The sequence below is a fragment of the Myotis yumanensis genome, unplaced genomic scaffold, assembly GCF_028538775.1.
Source record: "Myotis yumanensis isolate MYYU_CA2020_CCGP unplaced genomic scaffold, mMyoYum1.0.hap1 SCAF_1, whole genome shotgun sequence".
Classification (NCBI taxonomy): domain Eukaryota; kingdom Metazoa; phylum Chordata; class Mammalia; order Chiroptera; family Vespertilionidae; genus Myotis; species Myotis yumanensis.
Window position 1 is genome coordinate 150,803,733 of NW_027223752.1, and position 26,380 is coordinate 150,830,112.

The 26,380-nt window shown below is 44.4% G+C and overlaps 1 pseudogene; it reads left to right on the top strand.

Annotated features, from left to right (window-relative positions):
* Positions 1-1,678: 1,678 nt before the first annotated feature.
* On the top strand, positions 1,679-3,377 carry LOC139019972 (glutamate dehydrogenase 1, mitochondrial-like; annotated as a pseudogene).
* Positions 3,378-26,380: the final 23,003 nt, after the last annotated feature.

Consider the following 26,380-nt stretch of genomic DNA (forward strand, 5'->3'; position numbering starts at 1 on the left):
GGGGGCAGGACATGTGGGGGGGAGGGCGCAGGGCAAGAATAGCCAGAGAGGGGTCAATAGGGGACAAAGGAGACATATGTAATAATTTCAACAATAAAGAATTTAAATTTAAGAAAAAGGGCAGGAGAAAGGAGTCATAGGGCATATTTCTATAGGCAACTACAGAATGGAATCTTCCTAAAACAATGAAACCTTCCTATGGAATTATCCTGGATCAATGCTTCCTTCTCCTTACCAGAACTGAAGCTTTTCCCACTTTATCTACTTTCTTTAAACAGAACTTTCAGAAAAATAAATGTTTGGTAATAGACACTGGAGGACTCACAAGCACGGGTTCAACTGGCTGGGGAGACTGGGGAGACTCTTCATCTTCTCCTAGTATTCTTTTCCACAAGGATCTTGCACTTACACGCCAACTCATATTTCACACTGGAAGTAGAACATTTTGGTTTAGGATAATGTACTTAAAAGAATAGCTATACTACTTTCTTGGTTAAATGATTTCTTTCTTTTATTTTAACTTTGAAAGTACTTTAAATATATGTGCGCAGGCTTTCTGGTTATACCAAGCACATGGGCTTGCGAAGACATCATGTCATGACCCTCTGGCAGGGTCATCCCCTCAAGCGGGTGACAAAGGCGAGGACTGGATCCCAGGTATGAAGACATTTAGGAAAATGCTGCTTGAGAGACACTTGCGAGATGGTTGCTCTTGCCGCCCTCCCGGTGAAGAGGCCCATTTCCCCTTAAATAGAGCTCAGCTGGACCACAGACAGGCCCGAGGCTCTGCAGGCTGCCTGTGCTGTGGGCAGGGAGGCAGAGCTGGCCAGCGGGGGTGCAGCGGGGATGCCCGCCTCTCCCTTGGTCTCTGCTTGGCGCACTGCAAACCCCAGGGCTCTGCTGCGGTCCCCGGGCCTTCCCCTTTCTAGGCCTTTCCTTTACCGCCGCCCCACCCCCTGACCAGGGCTCCAAGGTCGACTCTGGATCCTATGCTCCCGTTCCTGGTGCCCACAGGACCCAGGCACCTGAAATAATACCCCAGACTCTTGCTGATCCCTGTCCACGTGGGCGCACCACCCTCCTTGTCCAGGTCACGCGGGCACTCCCAGGGCCCCGGCGGCCATGATGCCTGAGAGGAGAAAGGCGCTGACCTCGGGCCCTCCCCCTAGGAGGCCACGGGCTCCTCCTCCCACTCTCCCATGCTCACTAGAGTCCTGGGGGCGCTGCTCTCTGCATACACAAGTTCAGTCTTAATGGGAGAAAGGATGCAATGCAGGCAGAAGGCCGCCTCCCTTCCTTCTCCTCCCAGGATGCTGGCAGCAAGGCGCATGCGCAGCAACTGAGGAGGCTCAAGTGCGCATGCCCGGCAATGTGCTTGGGTCCCGCATGGGGCTTGCACAGTCACGTGGGCCATGCAGTGAGGCTTGTCATTTTCTTTTCTTTTTTTTATTTCTTAACTTTTTATAGAATTTGGCAAGTTAAAATAGAATAAGTTGACAAGTGTTTTTTTCAAAAAAATGTTTTGTACAAAAATACTGTCAAAATTTCCTAAAAAGCTTTCAATACTGAATAAAACTATTAGAACAGTGTCAAAAATGTTGAAGAGGAAAACAAAATAAAAATCTGGGGTCCTGCAGCCTGACCTGCATGCGCCATCGCCAGGGAGGCCTGGGAGACCATGGAGGAGGAGGAGGAGCAGGAGGAGAAGGAGGAGGTAAGGCTCCAGGGAGGCCAGGGCCCCCCGCCCCACCCCCTGCCATTCACAGGCCACCTTGGCCCGGAGCCCAAAGTCCTTCCTCCCAGGTAGGCAGTGGGCGCCAAGGGGAGGGACCGCTCCTGAGGGCAGGAAGCTGTGGCTTAAAAGGGCAGCCCTTGCAGGGCCATCCCTCCCTCCCATGGTCCCGAGCCTCTCGGAGAACTTCTCCTCCGCCCCCACCATGTCCCACTGCCTGGGCGAGGCATCGGGCTGCAGCCCTGGGCTCCGCTGCAGCTGACTTGGCTGCGCTGTTGGGCCGGCCTGGCCTGCAGGCAGCCCGCAGCCGCCACCCTGCAGCCGGAGCTCCCTCCACCTTCCTGGTGACACTACAGCCAGGCAGCGGCTGACCGCCAGGACGACCTGACTTCTTCAGGAGGGTGGAGGGCTTCTTCCACTGTGCGCCAGCATCATGGAGGACAAGCTGGTAGAGGACCTCAAGACCCTGGAGGAAGAGCGAGGGAGGAGCCGAAGCGGGTGCGCGGCATCATGCGGATCATCAAGCCCTGCAACCATGTGCTGAGCCTGTCCTTCCCCATCTGGCGCCAGGACAGTTCCTGGGAGGTCATCCAGGGCTACCAGGTCCAGCACCGCCAGCACCGCACGCCATGCCAGGGAGGTAGCTATTCCTGACAGCACTGAGGTGAGTGTAGATGAAGTGAAAGCTTTGGCTTCTCTGAGGACATGTTCATGTGCCATTTGGGGGTGCCAAAGCTGGTGTTATGATCAACCCCAAGAACTATACCGATAATGAGTTGGGAAAGATCACAAGGAGGTTTACCATGGAACTGGCAAAGAAGGGCTTCATTGGTCTGGGCATTGTTGTGCCTGCCCCAGACATGAGCATGGGGAGTGAGAGATGTCCTGGATTTCGGACACCTGTGCTAGCACCATCGGGCACTATGCTATTAATGCCCTTGCCTATGGCACTGGCAAGCCCATCAGTCCAGAGATGGATCTCTGCTACTGGCTGGAGAGTTTTCCATGGAATCAAAAACTTCATCAATGAAGCTTCTTATATGAGCATTTTAGAAATGACACCAGGGTTTGGAGATAAAACATTTGTTGTTCAGGGATTTGGTAATGTGGGCCTTCACTCTATGAGATATTTGCATCGCTTTGGTGCTAAATGTGTTGGTGTTGGTGCATCTGATGGGAGTCTATGGAATCCAGATGGTATTGACCCAAAGGAACTGGAAGACTTCAAATTGCAGCATGGATCAATCCCGGATTTCTCTGAGGCAGAGCTTTATGAAGGGGGCATCTTAGAGGCCGACTGTGACATACTGATCCCTGCTGCCAGTGAGAAGCAGCTGACCAAGTCCAGTACACCCAAATTCAAAGGCAAGATCATCGCTGAAGGTGCCCATGGGCCAACAACTCTAGAAGCAGATAAGATTTTCCTGGAGAGAAACATCATGGTTATTCCATATCTCTATCTGAATGCTGGGGCGGGGGTGGGGGTTGGGCGGGGTGGGGGTGGCGTTACAATATCTTACTTTGAGTGGCCGAAGAACCTAAATCATATCAGTATATCAGTTATGGCTGTTTGACCTTCATATATGAAAGGGATTCTAACTACCACTTGCTCATTAGCTTCTCCGTCTGCTTGTGGATTGACTGAGCCACTGCAAATGGATCCACTCCTTTCATTCTTCAGCAAATTCTCTCAGCACATATCCAAGTGAGGTTGACATATTATTCCCAGAGGGGAGCCCTACTAGGAAAGACTGTTTTCAAGTCAGCATCGAATTTACTGAAATTCGTAAAATTTTTCTTAAGTGGAAAAGCCTGCTTCCAACACAAAGAGAGCTGAGGTCTCTACAGAATGGTCCTATGTGTGTCCACATCAATGATGATTTGTTTTCCGAATGTGGACCTCTGAGCAGTCCTGCTTCCAGGCATTTCCTATGTAGGGCAGTAGATTCCATTTCCCCTGGCCTGACATTTCTGACTCTCCTTTCAGAAATGAGTTTGCTAATCCTTGAAACATTTAGGTTGCTTTTCCTGGCCCACCTACATTTTATTGACAGTTTTCTTACAGTCACTGAAATAAATCTCAGTATCCCATTGAAAGCCTCATTTACAGTAAGTAACATGAATTTAGCCTTGGGACTTCCTATTTTGAGACCATCACAGTGGTTGGTTACTCGCTTCTCAGTCTCTTAACCATGATGTTGAATTTCAGTTCCCAAATGTGTGACATCACAAACCATTTTTTAAAATATTTTTTTGGTTATTGCAGTATTGGTCTACTTTATTTTGACCATAATTGGCTCGACATGCCCTGGAAACATCACTGAAGAAACTTCAGCTGGACCATGTAGATCTATTCATCATTCATGTGCCAATAGGTATGAAGGTCAGCTTTTGTTTTCCTTGTTATCCCGAGTATTTAAAGGTAATTTTAAGTTTTGATGTAATTTCACGTTTACAGAAATTTACCAGAATAATAGGAAGACCTTCCATATACCGATGACAGAGATTCATCAGTTTTGTTCATTTGCCTAATTTTTTGATTGCCTCTTCCCTATTTTTCTTCTCCTCCCTTTCCCCCTCTCCCTCTTTGTGTGTGTATATTAATGTGTGTGTACACGTCTTTGTGTGGATTTGTGTTTTATTTCTCTTAGTAGACTTCTAGGGTTAAAGTTGACGAGTCATGTGGTAATTTTTATGAACCTGAGGAATTATTTCCAAACTAACTATATAATACTGTACTCCAACCACCTGTGTTTGAGGGTTCCAGTGTCTCTGCATCTTGTACAGTAGTACTTCTTATAGTGTCTTTTTTTTTTTTTAATTTGAATGTATTGCAGTGACATTGGCCAGTGAAATTATATAGGTTTCTGGTATACAGTTCCACAGCAGATCATCATCTGTATATCGTACTGTGTGTTCACCACCCCAAGTCAGGTTGCCTTCCATCATCATTCATCTACTTCACCTCACCCCTTTTAGTCTGTCTTTTTGCTGAGGCCCCCTCTAGTGGATATGAAGCAGTATCACATCGTGAATTTAATTTACATTTCCCTAGCACAAGTGATAATGAGTGTTCTCTCCTATGCTGTTTACAATTTGTGTATCTTTGGAGAGATATATATTCAAATATATGACTCCTAACCCTTTTGGGGGTTGTTTGTCTTATTCATTTTAAGAAATCACATATTATGAATACAAGTCCTTAATCAGCTGAATCTTGCCTTTTAAAAACCCAGTCTAGCGCCGAAACCGGTTTGGCTCAGTGGATAGAGCATAGGCCTGCGGACTGAAGGGTCCCAGGTTTGATTCTGGTCAAGGGCATGTACCTGGGTTGTGGGCACATTCCCAGTAGGAGATGTGCAGGAGGCAGCTGATCGATGTTTCTCTCTCATCCATGTTTCTAACTCTCTATCTCTCTCCCTTCTTCTCTGTAAAAAATCAATAAAATATATTTTAAAAAAATAAAAATAAATAAAAACCCAGTCTGGCAATCTCTTATGTTATTTGAGTTCTGGGTATGGTTCCTTCATATTTAATATTCATAAAGTTGTTTTTAATATCTGCTATTTCTCTTTGTATTTTCTGTTTTTCCCATAGATAAAAATGTCCCTATGTTCGTTTTTTTAATTTAAGTTACATTTTAGTGAAGATAATACACATCAACTTATCCTAGTATACTTCAAAATACTACAAATTTAATTCTGGTAAAATACATTACCTTTATTCTAGTAACTTCTGTTCTTCTGTTTCTGCTATTACTGTCATATGTAGTATGTGTATGTGTTACAACTCAAAAATACAGTGCTATAACTACACTTTATATAATCATTTTCAGTCTTTGTTGGGAATGTCTTTAATATGCCTTTTTTAAAAGAATATTTTAGCTGGATATAGAATAATACATGGTCAGACAGCTTTTTTCTTTTTTAAGGTTTTCCTTGTTTTTTAAAAAATATATTTTTATTGATTTCAGAGAGAGGAAAGGGGAGGAAGAGGGAGATAGAAACATCAATGATGAGAGAGAATAATTGACCACCTGCCTCCTGCACACCCCCTACTGAGGATTGAGCCTATACACTGGACATGTGATCTCACCTTGAATGGAACCATAACCTCCTGGTTCATAAGTTGATGCTCAACCATTGAGCAACACCATCCAGGCCGTTTTTTTTTTCTTTAATAACTTTGAATATGTTATCCCACAGATCCTTGACTTCCATTATTTTGGTGAGAAGCCAGCAATTCATCAAAATGTTTCTCTCCTTTGGTGATAGGTTGTTTATTTCTTATTTTCAAGATGCTTTTCTCAGTTTTGACCTTTAGGTGTGTATGTCCTTGTGTGTTTCATGCTTGGATTTGTTGAGTTTCTTGGATCTGTACATTAATGTTTTTCATTAAAGATGAGAAGTTTTCTTTTTTTTAAATCTTCATCTGAGGATATGTATCTATTGATGAGAGAGAGAGAGAGAGAGAGAGAGAGAGAGAGAGAGATTAACATCAATGTGAGAGGGAATCATCGATGGGTTGATTCTGGTGCACCCCAGCCACGAGTCAAGCCTCCAACCTAGGTATGTGTCCTTACCAGGAATACAACCCACAACATTTTGAGCCACTCGGCCACAACACATTTGAGAAGTTTTTGACAATTATTTCTTCAGATATACTTATCCATCCTTTAGTGTCTCTCTGCTCCTTCTGGGATTGTCAATACTTGATGTTGATCCGGTCTCTTGAGCTTTGTTACTGTTCTTCATTGCCTTCTCTCTCCTCTTCAGACTGAATAATTTCTTTTGATTTTTCAAGGTCACTGAATTCTTTCTTCTACCATCTCAAATCATTCATCCCAATGAATTTTTCATTTTAGATCATTGTATTTTTCAGCTCCAAATCCTATTTGGAATTCTATTTGGTCTATCATATACTCTCTATCTTAATTGAGATTCTCTATGCATTGAATTATTTTCATCATAATTTTCATTAATTCTTTAAACATGGCTTCCACCAGTTCTTGGAACATGTTCATAATAGCTGTTTTAAAATCTATGTGAAATCCAGCATCTGGAGGAGATAAGCAATTTCTATTTTCTTTCTTAGTACGGGTCACATTTTCTTACTTATTTTCTTTCTATTCTCATTGAATTTCAGCTAGTGTTGCAAAAATAAAAATATATTTTTATTGATTTCAGAGAGGAAAGGAGAGGAAGAGAGAGATAGAAACATCAATGATGAGAAAGAATCGATATTCTTTGTAGAGGGTTGTTCTTGTTTTGTTTAGTAAGTTGCCTCCAGATGTTGTGCAATTTGTGAAGTTTGTCTCTACTGGAGTGTGCAGCCATTCATGTCTCTGTTCATTTAAAAAAATTTAAATCTTGCTTCCTAAGGGTTATTGCTGTGTTTGGATTGCTTACCATTTAGCCAGTGATTGGACCAAGGTTCTCTACACACCACATCAGTCAGGACTTCCACTCTGCTGATGGATCTGTGGGTTGACTCACAAGTACATTCAATGTTCAGATCATTTTCAAGTCTTCCCTGGTTTTGCATATCACAGAGAACAAATGAATCAGTTGTGGAAAAGTGTCCCACATGTTTCTTGGTTACTCTTACTAGGAAAAACATTAATGACAGCATTTCAACTGGATTTGGAAAACCTTTGCTAAGAGATTTGGTAAGGCAACCATCTCTCAGTTGTTTTTCATCACAAAAGAAATATTTGTCAACACATTATGAATTCCAGTAGCATAACTTAAATGAGTGTGCAGGAAAGCTGAACCAGGGCATTATTTGAGTCTTAGATAAGCACAAGAGTTCCAAGAAATACCTTTCTTCAGGGCATCTGCTCTGGGTCTACAATTAGTTTCCACAGAAATGTGGGAATGGGAAATTTTAAATTCCAGTTGCTCTTTGACCAAGGAAACACAGAAACTCAGAGCTGGCATAACCTATACTCTGAGTATCCCTGATCCATGGAGAAACACGAGGGTCAACTGACCTGGAGTCCTGGTGTGTGGTTCCGACCTCTCTGTAGCCGGGTCATGTCTTTGATCCTCATTGTAGGCTGCACAGGAAATATCAGACCCTTCTCGACACATGTCACTACAGAGAGCCTCTCCTGTAAATTTGAGGAGCAAATAAGGAACAATAGATAACTTCTAGTTGAGCTGATGTAGGAGGCAACTGCTTGGTGATCATAGTTTACACCATTCACACACACCAAACCAGTTGGTCTAGCTCTGCTGAGTGACACATGTTTGGCCTCAGAATTTGTTGTTGGTTTTGTTAGTTGTTCCTTTCCCAATGAAGGCACTCATCCCTCAGTGGGGAATCCATCACCAGCAGCAATTTCTGCTGAAGGTCCAGGCACTCAACTTCTGAGCTTCCATTTCCAAGCAATTTTGTGAACTACTCAAGCAACAAAGAACAAAATGGCAGTAAATGGTCTCAGAAGAATAAGTTAAAACCTATGTATTTGTCTTGCTGTAAGATGTGTTTGCCAAACTTTCACATTTTTCTGGTGCATTTTGTGCAGTGTTGGTTTCCGTTACTTTTCATTTTGGTTAGCACTTGAAATCATTAGCAACTGCAGTGGGAATGTGGTGAGTTCTGAGTTAGCTGGGTTTGTATTAGCCGTTGCTGTGGGGCAGCTCCTGCTCCTGTGTGTTTCACCCACCATAGCAGGTGTAGTCCATTGGAGTTGCTGGATCAAGAACTACACTAAAGGGAGTCTCTGTATGTACTCACATGTTTATACCAGTTTCTATGGAATATGGAGTCAACGTATTTTACCTTCCTAAGACATGGTATAAAGATGGAAAGACAGAAGTTGCTGGTAGAGAAAGAAGGAAGCAAGGGGAAATGAGTATTTAGACTTTAAGTTTGTTAATCTTAAAGAATATGGAACACTTATGGAGTACAAGAGACTTCATGATGGTGAAGATAAGGTCAGTAAACGAGTTACTGAAAAATTTGGCTAATGTGATTTGTGGGAAAGATAGCCATTTTATATAATTTTATTTTTAGCGATTATCTTACTCTTCAATAAAACAGCCCTTCTTGCTTGCATTTTACTTTGTTTCTCCATCTGCATCATAACATTCCTCAATATCTTTCTGGTGAAATCTTTACCATGCAGTTTGCCTTTCCTGAAAAACTGCCATAAACTCTCAACTCCTTCACCAGTTACAAAATTACAGCTTTCTTCAGTCTGATTATCAAATGTATAGATATTAATGCAATAAACATAATGATAATGGCAAAATAGTCTGTCACAATAAAAAATGAAAAATCCCTGATATGTCTAGAGTGGGCAAAATTTACATAAGAAAAAGAAATATCATATCCGTAATAATGTCAACAACAACAAAAATAATTTCAAAAGCAAAAATAAAAATACCATTCTGGCTGGGATGCTCAGTTGGTTAGAGCATTGTCAGGAAACGCTAAGGTTGTGGGTTGATCCCCAAGTCAGGTCTCATAGAAGAAGCATCCAAGGAAAGCATACATAAGTGGAATAAGAAATCAATGTTTCTTTCTCTCTAAATAAAAAAATAAATACATACATAAGTCTATATATATAAAAACCTAAGTGAATGGCTGACTGCCCAACTGTCCAACTGGTAGCTATGACAGGCACTGAGAACCAGTGGCCAGACGCTCAATGCAGGAGATGCCAAGCTGCAGTGACTTGGCAGGTGCGGGTCTTGGGTGACACACCTGAAACCAGAGAGGAGGTATTCCCCGTCTTTTCTTTTTTTTCAATGTTATTCTGGTGTAGGGGCCCAGTGCATGAATTCGTGAACCTTGAAGGAAACTGTGGGCCTCAAGGCTGAGGTGGGCACAGGAGCAGGTCTTGGCCCATCCTCTGAGCCGCTGCCCAACCCCTGCTGCCATGGAACCCTTGTCCGCTGTCTGCCAGAAGCCCTGCTTCTGCCACCACCACTCCCATGTGCTGACAGCGCCAGCCCCACTTGCACCCGCTGATGGGACGGAATGATTGGGGCTGATGCCAGAAGTGGGTGCGATCAGGGCCGGCATTATTAGTGGGTGTGAGTGGCAGCTGCTGACCGGATCGCCCCTCAGGGGCAGGGGGAGGTGTGAACCCCTCAGGGGCAATTGGGGTCAGCAGCTGCCACACACATCTGCTGACGGCGCCAAACAATTGGGCCGGTGCAGGATGCCAGCAGTAGGTGTGAGTTGGTCCAGTGCCAACAGCAGGTGTGAGCACTGGGTAGGACCACAATGTGTGGGAGCAAAGAATTTTCAGTAAGTACCAGAGGCTCACCCTGATGATGTTATGCCCAGATTTCAAAATCCCCAAAGACAGACCACCAGGGAGCCGAGTCCGATGCAAAAGCAAAGAGTCATTTATTCAAACTAGCTAGTTTGGTCCCTCTGCCTCCCCCACTGACACAGTGGAGTGACAGGAAGCAAGAGAGCCCGGAGTCTTGGAAGAACAAAGAATTTATAGGGCTTGGGTCAGGGGGTGGGGGCTCACTCGGACCACTGATTTGGCCGATTCCGGTTGGCTGAGTGAGGGCCGGGGGCTAATGACGCAAGGGTAGGGTGCAGCTAGGGTCTGGTTACACAAAGACAGGAGGTGGCTAGCATACTTTTGGCCTTGGGCTAGTTTCCTTGCATCCCTATTGGCTGAGATAAGGGCTGGCTGAGCAACTGATACATTCTATGGCTTTTGCTTGAAGAGGAGTTAGGAACACGGTTATCAGCCCCGTTCTGTCCTTTCAATGACAGTGACCAGCACCCCGCCTTGGTCTGGTGCTCCACTAACCTGTTCCACAATCCAACGTGGCTGACACACCCATATTCTGCATTCTGCCGCCTGCGGCCGTGCCCCCTGGTGGTGACTGCATGTCATAGTGACTGATTGTGCGGTTGTTCTGTTGGTCAGTCTATTTGCATATTAACATTTTATTATATAGCATTAGTTTCATGTGTACAACATAGTGGTTAGACAATCTTGTACTTTACAGAGTGGTTCCCCTGATATTTTAAGTACCCTCCCCGGAATGTACATAGCTATTACAATATTATTTTTCCCCCATTGGCTTCTCCCTGGCCACTCCCACCCCCCAGCACCTGCTTTCACCCTCTTAGTGTCTGTGCCCATTGCTAATGCTTCTATGCATGCATACAAGTGCTTTGGTTGCAGAGATTTTTTTTAAGGGGAGTTTCCTGGGACATAATTCCTTGTGTATCCTGAAGTTTCACACCACCCTAGCTCTGTTCTTAGGGAAAGACTGCTTTTTCACTGGGTGAGTAACTGTTACAAGCCCCTGGAAACACTTGGCCAACTCCAGGGGATGTTTGAGCAGAACCCAGACCTTCCCACAGGCAATCACTGATATATTTCTTTTAATTTTTATTCTTAATCCTCACTAAGGATATTTTCCCCATTTTTAATATTTATTCATTACTTTGTGGAAGGAAAGTACTGGAGGGAGAAGGGGTAGGAGAGAGGGAGCGGGGGGAGAGAGAGAGAGACATGAGAGAGACTTGAATTGACTGCCCCTAGCATGCATGCCCCTAACATGGGACCAGGGATCTAATCTGCAACTTTAGTTCATGCTCTTGACCACATATGGAAGCGCCACCCTCTGGTGCTGGTGTGGGAGACACACCCACCAGGGTAGTCTCTGAGATTTGAGATATTTGGGCTTTGCACATGTGCTCTGGCTACCTTTGACCTCAAGGCTCTATGTGCAGGGGTAGTGATGTCAGAGGCCGTTGCTTGGTTACTATGATTCCGAGAGGAGATGGTTAACTGCCAAACTGCCCTGCTTGAATGCTGTGGCATAAGGTGGTTGGCTAGAGAGCTCGTGTTCGGCTCAGGAGGTTCAAAAAGCAGAGGGAAGTTGGGGCTTCTCTGAAGCCCTAGACTCTCTGCCATGCAGAACCGTTTTCCTTTTCTGAGAAGTTCCAGAGTGGGAGTCATGGACTCCCCCACCAGTCCTGGGAGCAGTGACCTGGGAGCCAGAATGCCCCACTATGGAGATGAAGATATGGGCGCCATCCACAAAGCTGCCAGCGTGGGAAACCTGTGGAGAGTGAGGCAAATCCTATTGTTCAGGAAAAGTAGCCTGAGTGATAGGGACAGGATGAGCAGGTAATAGGGTCTGGGAGGCTGGCAGCCTGGGGTCCACTGGGAGGAGGTGGGTGGACTGGGAGAGGCGCACCCTTGCAAGGCCCAGCAGCAACTCCTTGGTGGACACCGGACCTGGGGCAAGTGCTCAGACCAAATTTATGAGCAGCAAAAATTAAAACACATGGACTCACACAGAATTCTTCTTACAGAACACTTTACTAACAATTTTTAAGTGATTTAACTACATATCAATAATGAAGCCATGCACCAGTGGAGTTCCTTGGCCTGGCCTGCAGGACTGGGCCCAAACCGGCTTTCCAACATCTCCTGAGGGGTCCTGGATGGTGAGAGGGTGCAGGCCAGGCCAAGGGCCCCTACTGATGCACATTCGGGGCCAGGGAGTGACACGAGAGGTTGGCCAGCTGCAGAGGAACCATGGGAGGGCTCCAGGGCATGTCTGGCCCATCTCGCTCAGTGCTGATCAGCTTGACCTCAGCAGGAAGCAAACCTACTGGTCGGAGTGTCTGCTCCCTGGTGGTCAGTGCACTTCATAGCGAGTGGGTAAGTGGCCTTAGCTTATCATTAACATATTACTCTTTGATTGGTTGAACAGGTAACTGATAACCGACACTTAGCATGTTAGGCTTTTCTTATATAGGATTTTATACCAACACATTTTTATACCATGATGTTACATACTATAGAAAAGTGCACAATGAGAGAGATAATTCCCATAATAGATCCACTTCTGGGCTAAAAATTCCTTGGATAAAATCTAATAACCTACGTTCTTTATGGAGGGAACTCAGAAGCATCTTTGAAATGGGAAGGTGGCTGTGGTCCTGATTATGACGACTGACTTTCTCAAAATGTGTGCTTATCCTGTTTATTAGTTTTACCAACCAATTCAATACATTTAAAAATTTTTGAGTTACATGTTATCTTCCATCATTGTCATGAAATTAAGACAAATTTTGCATAGTAGAAACCTGTGTCTATTAATGTGTGCTATAAATTTCCACAAATTATTAGTTTACTATTAGCTGAAAAGACAGATAAATGATAAGAACAGAATGGAAAGTGCCCAAACCTCCAAATATATGTAACACTTTAGAACTAGATCCTGGTGACGTTTCATATTTGTAGGAAAAGGTCAATGAAAAATGGTGGAGGATTCTATGTTAAGTGTTTGTATAAAACTAGCTAGATTTTTATTACTCCAAATAAATCTCAGATTAAAAGTTTTAAATATGCAAAATGAGAAAAGTACCAGGAGAATACACAAATGTCTGTTTATACTTTGTTGTTGTTTTTTAATGTTGACAAAGACTTGAAGCACCAGATTTCTGGAGGTTGATTGAGCAATATAAAAAGTTCAAGTCCGGCTGGCATGACTTAGTGTTTGAGTGTTGACCTAAGAACTAGGAGGTCATGGGTCGATTCCTGGTCTGGGTATACATCTGTGTTGCAGGTTCTATCCTTTGTAGGAGTGTGCAGGAGGCAGCCAATGAATGATTCTCTCTCAACATTGAATAAAATATATTTTATTCATCAATGAAAATATATTTAAAATGTTTCAAACACTGTCTATCAGAAAATAATTTTAGCAAAATAAAGAAAACGTTCTTGCAAAACATTTGCAGTATATGTGTATCAGAGGAAAGGTATGTCTTCCTTTTACAGAGAAGTTTTTGAGATCAACAACAAAAAACTATAACTTGAAAATGAACACAGTATTTTTTTGCATAAGTATAAGGGACCAATGGACAACTGAGAAAATATTTAGTGTCCCTGGAAAAAAGGGAATAAGGTAAAAGAGTAAGATAATATTTTCCATCCATCCAGTTTTTGAAGATTGTCCTTATACTGCTGTTTAAATTTTACATTGTTTTTGACATTTGCAATAGGCAATTTGGCCCTGAGCAGGACATTTAAAAATCTGCTAGTATACTAATAAAGGGGTAATATACTAAATAGACTGGATAGACCAGACATCTTCCAGACATCCTTCTGGATGACCTTTCTTACAGAGCAGGGGCCCAGGTGCCTGTAGCTGGCTAGAGGGAGGAAAGCCTGGGTACCAGGTGCCTGCAGCCAGCTGGAGGAGAAAAGCAGAGGTCCCGGGTGTGGGAGACGAGGCAGATGCTGTTTGGGGCAATCTGGCAGGCAGTCAGAGCAGGCAGGGTGGCAGGCAAGTGGTTAGGAGCCAGTGGTCTTAGAATGTGAGAGGGATGTCCACTGAGGGACTGGGCCTAAACCAGCAGTCGGACATCCCTCAAGGGATCCTGGATTGCAAGAGGTTGCAATCCAGGCTGAGGGACATACCCACCCCCCAGACAAATTTCTTACATTGGGCCTCTAGTATAGATATATTCCCAGTACCCATCAATTCTATTTATACTAAAATCTAAGTTATATAGTTTGTTTCACTCAGTACTTCTGAAAATAACAATGTCTTAATAAGAAAAACTCATTTTGGTTATACATACACACAAACAGACTATGATCTTAATTAGTGAAAAATAGTTGCAAAATGTGATAAAATTTATTTCTGAGCATTTGTATTAAAAATGAAAATTTCCTTTTTAAAAGATCTGATTTCATGTTTGAACATATACAGAAATTCTAGCAAATATTATTATGAATAAAAGTATCCTCAGGAAGAACAATCATATGAATCGTGCTCACTAAAATTCATTTCTCACTTTCTGCCTTTTGGACTTCTTTTGAAAATGTTTTATTTTTATTGTTGACACTATCACAGAAGTCTCCCATCTCAACACTTTAGTGTCTCTCCACACAGTCTTCAGGTTTCACATATTGTTGTTTGTGTCCAAGGGCTATGCATATGTGCATATATGTTCTTTGGCTAGTCACTTCCCTTTCCCCACACCCCTTCCTCTGAGATCTGTGAGTCTGGCCCAGGAATCCAGGTCTCTGGTCCTATTTTGTTTGTCAGTTTATTTTCTTCATTATATTCCATGTGTAAGTGAGATTATATGGCATTTGCCTTTCTCTGACTGGCTGATTTCATTTAGCATAACAATCTCCAGATCTGTCTATGCTGTCGCAAAGGGTATAAGAGTGCCTTCTTTTCTACAGTAGCATAATATATCATTGTGTAAATGTATTACACATTTTTCATCTACTCATCTACTGATGGGCACTTGAGCTGTTTTATAACTGTGCCTGTAAAGTATATATATATCTATACTGATAAAAAAGGAATATGGTAATTCGATTGGGAGTCCTTCCAGAGACCTTCTAGATGTCCTTCTGGACAAAGCCTGGAGCTTGGCCAGCCTGCAAACTACCCCCAAACTACAGCCCTTTGCCCACGCCCCCTTAACTGCAGTGGGGACCCTAACCCCAGGGGGATGTGGCCAGCCTGCAAAAAGCCATTAGCCCCTTGCCCAGGCCAACCCCGCCCCCAGCGGAAACCCTCATCCCAATGGGGGCTTGGCCAGCCTGCAAGCAGCTATCAGCCCTCACCCAGGCTGGCCACACCCCCAGGGTGTGTGACTGGCCTGAAAAGAGCCCCCAGCCTCTCACCCAGGCTGGGCATGACCCACAGCAGGGACCCCCACCCAGATGGGGGCATGGCAAGCCTGCAAACTGCCCTTGCCCCTTGCCCAGGCCAGAATGCTCCCATGGGGACCCCCACCCTGATCAGGAAACCCCTTCAGGGAAGACAAGCTGGCCCCCACCCATGCATCAGGCCTCTATCTATACTAATAAAAGGGCAATGTGCTATTTAGGCCAGGAGACCTTTGGGAGACTTTTTTGGATTTTCTTCCAGACAAAGCCATGGTTTCAGGGCTGAGGCAGAGGCAGTTAGGGGTGATCAGGCCAGGAGTAGAGGGTACTTAGGGGCAATCAGGCTGGCAGGGGAGCTGTTGGGGGCAAGAAGGCTGGCCGGGGGAGGGGGAAGTTGGAGGCAAATAGGCCAGCAGACAAGGTAGCTAGGGGTGATCAGGCAGTCAGGCAGGAGGTGAGCAGTTAGGTGCCAGAAGTCCCAGATTGCGGGAGAGATATCCGACTGCCATTTTATGCCTGATCCTTAAACCAGCAGTCAGACATCCCTCAAGGGGTGTAAGTTTGGAGAGGGTGCAGGCCTGGCTGAGGGACACTCCCCCGCCCCCACCATGCACAAATTTAATTTACGGGGACACTAGTCCTGTAAAATAAAAGACCAGTGACCATAATGGTGTAACGACCAGAATGATTGCTCTACCAGTCACTATGAGGTGCATCAACCACCTCTTGCACCTTCCCCGCAAGCTCGCAGGCTCTGATCATCAGCTGGTGAATGGAGAACCAGGGCGGGTCTCAGTGCTGCGGACTGGGGACTGGTGAGGTGAACAGGGTAGGAGGCAGAAGTATGGTGGGACTGGGGAATGGCGAGGGGAACTGGGTTGGTGGCAGCGGCGGGGCAGGACTAGGGACTGGTGAGCAGGCAGAAGATGGACCTGATCACAGACTAGGCCTAGGGCCCTGCCAGAAGCCAATCCCAGCATGACAGCAGGGCTGAATCTGGGAATGGCTGATGGCCTTTCCCCAAACCTCAAAAAGGATTGACTGATAGTTTGCTGCCAGACAGCTCAAGGCATCTTAATCTACATGTAATTGCCTCCTACTGGCCAAACACCTGAATAGCTGTAGGTTAATTCCCCAAATCTGACAATGCCTCTGTATAGGAAACCCCGACCCTTTGAAGTATATATCTCTGCCTTGCCTCAGGACCAATTGTGTTAATCAAAAGCATGGGGTCCTGAGACAAGGAGATCTTAGTTTCCTTTAACCTAGGTTCCTCTGACCCCCAAATGCCTTTCAAAATTATGCATCATCTCTGGATTGTTATTTAATCTACGCACAGCCTTCTCCAGATTTCCTGAATCCTTCGTAATACTGGAACAAGAACCCTGGCAGGGACCCTACCTGCACACAATTTCGTGCACTGGGCCGCTAATACACACACACACACACACACACACACACACACACACAAACACACTAGAGGTCCGGTGCACAAATATTTGTGTACTCAGGGGGGGTCTCTCAGACCAGCCTATGCCCTCTTGCAATTTGGGGCCCCTTGGAGGATGTCCACCTGCTGGCTTAGGCACACTCCATGAGGTGTTGGGCCAAAGCTGGCAAGCAGACATCCCTCTGGCAGCCCGGCAGCCCTCAGGGGATGTCCACATACCAGCAGGGAGCAGACCTAAGCTGCAGTTGGACATCCTCAGTACTGCCTGAAGTGGTGGGAGAGGCTCCCGCCACCACCACTGTGCTGGCAGCCATCAACCTGGCTTGTGGCTGAGTGGAGCACCCACTGTGGAAGGGCACTTAGCACCAAGGGGCAGCTCCTGCATTGAGTGTCTGCCCCCTGGTGGTCAGTGTGTGTCATAGTGACCAGTCATTCCCAGTCAATCTGCTGTTAGGGTCAGTTTGCATATTATACTTTTATTATAAAGGGTAGAGGCCTGCTGCACAGGTGAGGGCTGGCTGGTTTGCCCTGAAGGGTGTCCTGGATAAGGGTAGGGCTCCTGCTGGGGTGTGTGGCCAGCCTGGGTGAGGGGCTGATGTGTGTTTGCAGGCTGGTCACATGCCCTTCATGGTGGGGGTTCCCACTATGGTGCCTGGCCAGCCTGGGTGAGGACCTGATGGCTGTTAAAAGCTGGTCACACCCCTTCAGTGTGGGGGTCCCCAATGGGGTGCCTGGCCAGTCTGGGTGAGGGGTTGAGGGCTGTTTTCAGGCTGGCCAAGCCCCGCCAGCGATGGAAGCTCCCAGCCTCTCCTTTTTTTCTTTTTTTTTTTTATTCTGGCATTTATTTACCTTCTATATTTGAAATTATGTACCTTGATTGGACCTCAGAGCAGGTCATGGTTGCTGGGAAGCTTGGCTTCCTCCATCACCAGGGGCAACCCAAGCCTCCTGCTTGCTTTAGCTCCGTGGCCACGGCCGGCTGAAAGCTGGTATCTGGGGTTTATTTATCTGCTATAATTGAAATTTTGTTGCCTTCAGTGAAGCTCAGAGTTGGCCATGGGTGGTGGGAAGCTTGGCTTCTTCCATCACTGGGGAACCGAGGTTCCTGCTTGCTCCTGCTCTGTGGCTGCCGACTGCCTTCTTGGTTGGGTTAATTTGCATATACTCACTCTGATTGGCTGGGGGGCCTGAGTTAAGCCATAGAGAAGGTTTGATCAATTTGCATGTTTGTATTTTATTACTGTAGATATATATATATATATAAATATATATATAATTATACACATATGTGTTTTATGTTATATAGCTTTATTACATGTAATATGTAAGTTATTATAGATTAGTCACATCTTAGTGTGCTTATGAACCTAAAAATTTCAAAATAGCACCCTGATCAGTATGGCTTAGGTGGTAGGAGCACCATCCATTAACCTTATTGTACTCTGAAAGGTCTTGGGGTTTGTTCCTGGTAATAGAGACCTATCCAGGTTTCAGATTTGATCCATGGTTGGGGTGCCTATGGGAGCAAACCTATTGATGCATCTCCCTCACATCAATGTTTTTCTCACTAACCCTCCTTTCTCTCAAAATCAATTAAAAGTACTTTTTAAAAAATTTTTTATTTTTTGTTGTTGTTTTTGACAGTATTACAGAACTCTACCATTTTGTCCCTTTTTTGTCCTCCTTCCACCTAAACCACACCCCATTCCACCACAGAACTTTCTCATAATATTGTCTGTGTCCATGGGTTATGCATATATGCTCTTTGTTTAATCTCTTCCTGTCCTACCACCACCATCCCTAGATCTGTTGTTCTATTCTATGCACCATTACCTCTGGACATATTTTGTTCATCAGTACATTTTGATCTTTAGATTCCACAATTAAGTGAGGCCACTTGAAATTTTTCTTTCTCTAACTGAGTTATTTATTTTAAAAAATATAATTAAAAAATAGAAAGTACAGAAGAACTAAAATGGCGACATAAGTATACCCTGGTACTTGCCACCTCCAATAACCACATCAAAATTACAACTAAAATACAGATACAGAATAACCATCATTCAGAATCACCTGACATCCGGGTGAATGGAATTCCTACAGCTAGAGAAGTAAAGAAGAAGCACATTTTGGTGGGTAGGAAGGGCAGAGGCACTGAATGGGCTGGTCCCACAACAACACGTGGCGTCTTTTTCTAATCTTGATATATGTTGTGTTTATGGAGACTTCCTGTGAGAAGGAAGGGTGTCCCGGTCTTACACGAGACCCACAACCCAGGGTTCCAGAGCAGGGGAAGAGAATTCCCTTTAACTTCAAGCTGTGAAAATGAGCAAGCATTGTGGCTGATTGACAAGAACACACACTGTGGGAGACCCAAGTAGTTCCTTTTAAAGGGCCAGCACAAGAACCTACTAGGACTGAAACACTTTGTACTCCATCCTGGTGGTGGCAGCTTGAAAGGAACTTGTGACAATCGGGGAGTAACTGGATTGTCTCGCATCAGGGCAAGTACTCAGAGGCAGCTTTCTCAGAGACAGAGGTGCTCACGGAGGTCATTGTTCCTGTGCTGAGACTTCCCCCATCCCAGAACTGACAGGCACCCATATCTGAGTTTTCATCAGCTTGTCTCAAACTGTTCGCTCCACCCTGGTGATTCTCTGAGACCCAACCACATGCAATTTGAACACCACTCAAGCGCTTTGTACCACCTTTAACATATGAATGACATGTCCTTGGTCAGGCTTCACACTTTGCTAAAATATCTCAAACAAAAAAAATGTATCTCCTTCACAACATCTCTTCCAATGTAGTCCCAGCTGATCCTCACAGCCAATTGGCCTGGAGATCAACTGCACCTAGTGACACCAACAGCAGTCAAGGCACAGATAAATGATTCTGCACATAGCCCACACAGGGGTTCACCTAGATTGCCCAGCTCAGGTTCCTAAAGAGACTGAGCCACAGGATACCTATTATACAAGGCCACTCTACTAATTCCAGGAGACATAGAGGTTCTACCTAGTACATAGAAACAAACACAGGGAAGCAGCCAAAAATGTGGTGACAAAAATACATATCACAAATGAAAGAACAGGAGAAATAAGAAAAAGAATTAAATGAAATGGAAGCAAGCGAATTACTAGATACAGCATTCAAAGCAATGGTTATGAGGTTGCTCAAGGATCTTTAATGAAAGCTTCAAGGGACTTAGTGAGACTTACAAGGATTTAATGACTACACCAAAGACATAAAAAAGGACCTGGATCCGTCAGAAATTAGGCACACACTAAGTGAAGTCAAGAATAATTTTGGAGGATTCAGCAGTACAGTTGAAAATCCTGAGAATCAAATTAAGACTTGGAATATGAGGAAACAGAAAATAACCAGTCAGCAGAGCAAAAAGAAAAATGAATCCATAAATATGAAGACAGTGTAAAGAGCTTCTGGGATAACTTCAAGCATACCAACAATTACATTATGTTCCTGCCAGCAGGTGAAGGGAGAGAGCAAGATAATGAAAACCTATCTGAAGAAATAATGACAGAAAAATTTTCCTACCTGCTAAAGGAAATAGAATTACAAGTGGAGAAAACACAGAGTCCCAAACAAGAGGAATGCAAAGAGGCCCACACCAAGACATATCATCATTAAAATGCCAATGGCTAAAGACAAAGAGAATTTAAAAGCAGCTAGAGAAAATCAGTTAGTTACCTACAAAGGAATACCTGTAAGACTGTCAGTTGATTTCTCAAGAAAAACTTTGCAGCCCAGTAGCGAGTGACAGGGATTATACAAAGTGATGAATGGCAAGACCTACAATCCAGATTACTCTACCCAACAAAGCTATCATTTAGAATTGAAGGTCAGATAAAGAGCTTCACAGACAAAAAAAAACTAAAAGTGTTCACAATTACTAAACCAGTGTTGAATGAAATGTTGATGGATATTCTTGAGAAAGAAAAATGAAGAAGAAGAAGAAGAAGAAGAAGAAGAAGAAGAAGAAGAAGAAGAAGAAGAAGAAGGAGAAGGAGGAGGAGGAGAAGAAGGAGAAGAAGAAGAAGAAGGAGGTGGAGATGAAGAAGAAGAAGAAGAAGAAGAAGAAGAAGAAGAAGAAGAAGAAGAAGGAGTTTAAAAATAGAAACAATAATATGCCAATACATATGTATTTACTAGACACCCAATGCACGAAATTTGTACAAGGATAGGCCTTCACAGCCATGGCCTCTACCTGGATCTCTCCCTTGCAGCTACAGGGGCTTCCTTGATTCTGTGGCTGCAGCCCTGCCTTCATCTGGAAGTCTTCCCGAAGGATATCCAGAAGGACCTCTGGTCTAATTAGCATACTATGCTTTCATTATTATAGATCATCAATTGAATGTAAAAATCAAAATAAGTAATTAATCTAATGAAAAACAACAACAACAACCAATGAATAGAATAGTACCAGAGGCATTGAAACATGTAACAGACTTCTGTATCTCAGAGGCAAGGGGGAACAGAGGAGCAGGAAGAGATTAACCTAAGATTTTACCTATGGACACAGACAGTAGGATGTTGAAGGCCTGGGGTGGGGCAGGAACCAGGTGGAGGGTGACGATGAGGGAAAAATGTAAGAGATCTATAATACTCTTAACCATAAACTTTTTTTTTTTTAATTTTTATTTTCAGATTACATTTGTTCCTCTTCCCCCCCCCCATAACTCCCCTCCTTCCAGTTCCCGCCCCACCCTCCGCCCTCACTCCCCACCCACTGTCCTCATCCATAGGTGCACGATTTTTGTACAGTCTCTTCCCGAATCTCCCATTCCCCTTACCCCCCCAAGAATAGTCAGTCCATTCCCTTTCTATGTCCCTGATTCATTATAATCACCAGTTCATTCTGTACATCAGATTATTTATTCACTTGATTCTTAGATTCACTTGTTGATAGATGCATGTTTGTTGTTCACAATTTGTATCTTTACCTTTTTCTTCTTTCTCTTCTTAAAGGATACCTTTCAGTATTTCGTATAATACTGGTTTAGTGGTGATGAACTCCTTTAGCTTTTCCTTGTCTGTGAAGCTCTTTATCTGACCTTCAGTTCTGAATGATAGCTTTGCTGGATAAAGTAATCTTGGTTGTAGGTTCTTGGTATTCAGCACTTTGAATATTTCTTGCCATTCCCTTCTGGCCTGCAAAGTTTCTGTTGAGAAATCAGCTGACAGTCGTATGGGTATTCCCTTGTAGGTAATTGAGTCTCTTTCTCTTGCTGCTTTTAAGATTCTCTCTTTGTCTTTTGCTCTTGGCATTTTAATTATGATGTGTCTTGGTGTGGTCCTCTTTGGATTCCTTTTGTTTGGAGTTCTCTGCGCTTCTTGGACCTGTAAGTCCATTTCTTTCACCAGGTGGGGAAGTTTTCTGCCATTATTTCTTGAAATAGGTTTTCAATATCTTGCTGTCTTTCATCTTCTGACACCCCTATTATTCTGATGTTGGTACGCTTGAAACTGTCCCAGAGGCTCCTTACACTATCTTCACACTTTTGGATTCTTTTTTCATTTTGCTTTTCCAGTTGGGTGTTTTTTGTCAAATCTTTGGTTTGATTCTTGTGCTCCTCTGGTCTGCTATTGGGTATAATATTCTTTATTTCAGTCTGTGTATGCTTACTTTCTAATTTCTTTATCGTAGCATCGAGGGTCTCATTAGTTTTCGTGAGGCTCTGCACAAGTTTATAGCAAGCCCTCAAAATTGCGATTCTTAGCTCCATATCCTCCATTTCTGTCATGTTTTTTTGTCTCCGCATCTTTTATGCTTTCTTGGTGCACCCCCTTGTGGTCTTTGTGCGCAGTCTTGTTCTAGCCAAGCCTTAATTGTTGTAGTTAACACTAGAGAGATTTGACCACCAGGCTGACTGGCTGTTGGAATCAGCTGTGTGGAAAACTTCAGTCCTCTGGGGAGGCGCTAGTCCAGCCTTTGCCTGAGGCGATCGGCAAATGGCTCTGCGCAGGGCCTGGGCGGGGCGGGCTCAACAGGGCGGGGGGAGGGAGCAGCTATGGCTGCTCTCAGTCCGTCTCCAGGGGCTCTGCCTCTCTGTCCCCATAACCGCTGCAAACCTCGGAGGGACCGTAGCCAGACAGTCCCGCTTCTCCCGTTTGAGTCTGGGTCCCTAGAGACTCGCCCGGATCTGTAGCCCAGAATCTGAGACTCACTCCTGATTGAAAATGACAACCGCGCCCTCAGCCACCAGCCTGTTTTGGGCGCGCACTGCCGCACCACCGTACCTTTAAATTTTCCACACTGCGCCTCCTCTGGGCCTCGTAATGCTGTTGTTTTTCCTTCTAGTTGAAGAGTCTCTCCTCAGCCAGCCTTCCTGTGGTTCTGGGTGATGTCCGTTCTGTCTTTTAGTTGTATTTTTAAAGTGGTTGTTCGAGGCAGCAAACTCCAGTGTTTACCTATGCCGCCATCTTGGTTTCCCTCAATCATAAACTTTTTTAATAAAGAGAGAAAATGTAAAAGATTACTATTAATGCTGAGGTGTGTTTTTAATCTATAAAGATTTATTTAAAAATATTGAACTCTTCCATTATGTGTATGCATTCTCTCAATCCATTTTTACATGAAATATAACCTGAATACCTATTATGTAGCAGACATATTCTACTCAGGACCCTTTCCCTCCAAATCAGGCCCTTTCATCTTTATGATTTCATGTTGCCCAACATGAGCAAAATGAGAAGTTCATAATTGAAATATTAGGACATCATCAGGTTGAAATCTTTTCTACTTGTTTCCAAAAAAGTATTTCTGAAAGTAGGAAATTGTAAAAAATAACCTTAAACTGGCCTTTTGACGATGTATAATAGTAAGAAATACTAATATTGTTCATTGAAAACATCCGTTTTCCCTACAATCTATAAATCTAAATATTGAACAAAATGAGCCAACCTAAATATTTGAATCCTGACCTACCTTTGACTTAAATTTTCTTGAAAATCAAAGTCAGAATTACCTTTAAAAATTTTCTTGATTTCTTTTTGTGTCCTCTTTACCACCATAAAGATATTAAGAATTAATATGAATTTAAATGCCAGTCATTTGACAAAACTGCAAGATCAATGTTATAGTTAGCAATATTTTCCTTAATGTAAGGTACCATGGATGTCCAATTGTCAGTATATTTTGTATTAATTAATTTTTTAAATGCTGCCAATAATGTTTGTAAGTCTTTCTGATTTAAAAATTGGATTCTAATATCAGCGATTTTAAATTGTGAGAAAATAAGCATTTTAGAAGCATTGAAATACTATGTACATTCTGATGCTTATAATAGATCTGCAAAGTAGGTATGATGATATCATTTTATTTAATTGAAATGTGGTTCCTGTAAATTGGTAGTAATCTACACTAATAAAAGAGAAACATGGTAATTAGCGTACAACCGCTACCCTTCCCAATGGCTAATCAGCATATGCTTATGCAAATTAAATGTCAGCCAAGATGGCGCCGGCAGCCATGCACTGAAGCGAACTGGGAGGCTTGCTTGCTGCAGTGACTGCGGACTCCAACGTTCCCTGCCTCACTTGCCGGCCTCTCAGCTGCAACTCTAAGCAACTATGTTGCAAATATAGAAGCTAAACAAGACCCAGAAACCTGCGTTAGTCAGCCAGGCTTCAGCCAGCCAGACCGCAACATTGTATCAAATACAGAAGGTAAAGGCCAGAAACCGAAAGCGAGGTCTCAGAGCTAAAGCTGGCCCAGAATAAAAAAAGAAAAAAGAAAAAAAAGGAGCGGTTGGGAGCTTCAGTCAACCTACCAGCCTGAAAACAGCCCTCAGCCCCTCAGCCAGACTGGCCAGGCACCCCCGTGGGGACCCCCACCCTGATCCAGGACACCCTTCAGGGCAAACCAGCCGACCCCCACCCATGCACCAGGCCTCTATTCTATATAGTAAAAGGGTAATATGCCTCCCGGCACCGGGATCAGCGGAGCAGCGAGGCCTCCTGGCACCAGGATCAGTGTGACAGGGGGCAGTGCCCAAACCCCCTGATCACCCTGCAGCTCTGTGTGTGACAGGGGGCGGGGACACAACCTCCCTATCTGCCCTGCTCTGTTCGTGACAGGGGAAGGCACCCCAACCCCCTGATCAGCCCTGCTCTGTGCCTGATAGGGGGGAGCTCCCCAATCCCCTGATCACCCTGAACTCTGTGTGTAACAGGGTTTGGTGCCCCAACCGCCCCCCTCGCCCCTGGGCCCTGCTCTGTGTGTGACAGGGTAGAGCCATAACCTCTCCATAGGCCCTGCCCTGTGAGTGACAGTGGCGGCGCCCAACCCCCTGATCGGCCCTGCTCTGTGGGTGATAGAGGGCGGTGCCCCAACCCCCCTCCACAGGCCTTTCTCTGTGTGTAATGGGATAGTGCCATAACCTCCCCATTGGCCCTGCCCTGAGTGTGACAGGGTACAGTGTCCCAACCCCCTGATCTGCCCTGCTCTGTGTGTGACAGGGGGCGGAGCCCTAACTCCCCTATCGGCCCTACTCTGTGCATGATAGTGGGGAGCTCCTCAACCCCCTGATTGACCCTGCTCTATGTGTGACAGGGTATGGAGCCCCAACCCCCCTGATGGGCCCTGCTCTGTGAGTGATAGGGGGCAGCGCCCCAACCCCCTGATGGGCCCTGCTCTGTGAGTGACAGGGGGTGGCGCCGCAATCTCCCCATCCACCCTGCCTTGAGTGTGAAAGGGGGCGGTGCCCCAACCCCCCAATTGGCCCTACCCTGAGCGTGACTGAGGGTGGCATCGCAACCTCCCAATCCGCCCTGCTCTGTGCATGACAGGGGGCGGCACCCCAACTGCCCAATCAGCCCTGATATTTTCTAACAATTATTGAGTTATTTTTCCCTGGGCTAAGAACTGTAGTAAATACTTTGCATAGATTCTCATGAAAGCCAACAATGGTGTCCTATGAGATACCTATTATTTTTATCCCTGTTTTGTTGATGAGAAAATTGAGGAACAGAAAGGCCCAGTGTTATCTAATAAGTGACAGTTAATATAGGAACAGAACCAAGTTGAGCTTCATCCTCAGGTCATCCTCCCTCTATTCAAATAGGGTAAGTAACAAGACCTAATAAATATTCTACTGTCTCCAGAAGAAAACTACAGATTTAATTTGAAGGTGTAGTGGGAAATGTTTACAATTACATAGACAACTGTATGCTTTCATGTAGTGTACTCTAAGTCCCTAATAAGTCCTCTCACGTTCATAGGACTGCTCTGCACATGGCCTGTGGCAAGGGCCATCCAAGAGTGGTGAGACTGCTAGCTCAGAGACATTTCCTATTGAACCTCTGTGATATTGACAACAAAACAGCTCTAATTTACGTATGTATTAGCCAACTATGTGAACTTGAAATTGCTTTTAATTTAATTACTTAGAATAACTTGTGGAATGTTTACTTTGCATTACTAGAATTTATCATCTATTTTTTGCCATAATACTGACAGGCCATCCAAAATGAGCAAGAAGAATGTGCCGCAATTCTACTAGACCACGGTGCCGATCCAAACAAAATGGACATCCATGGA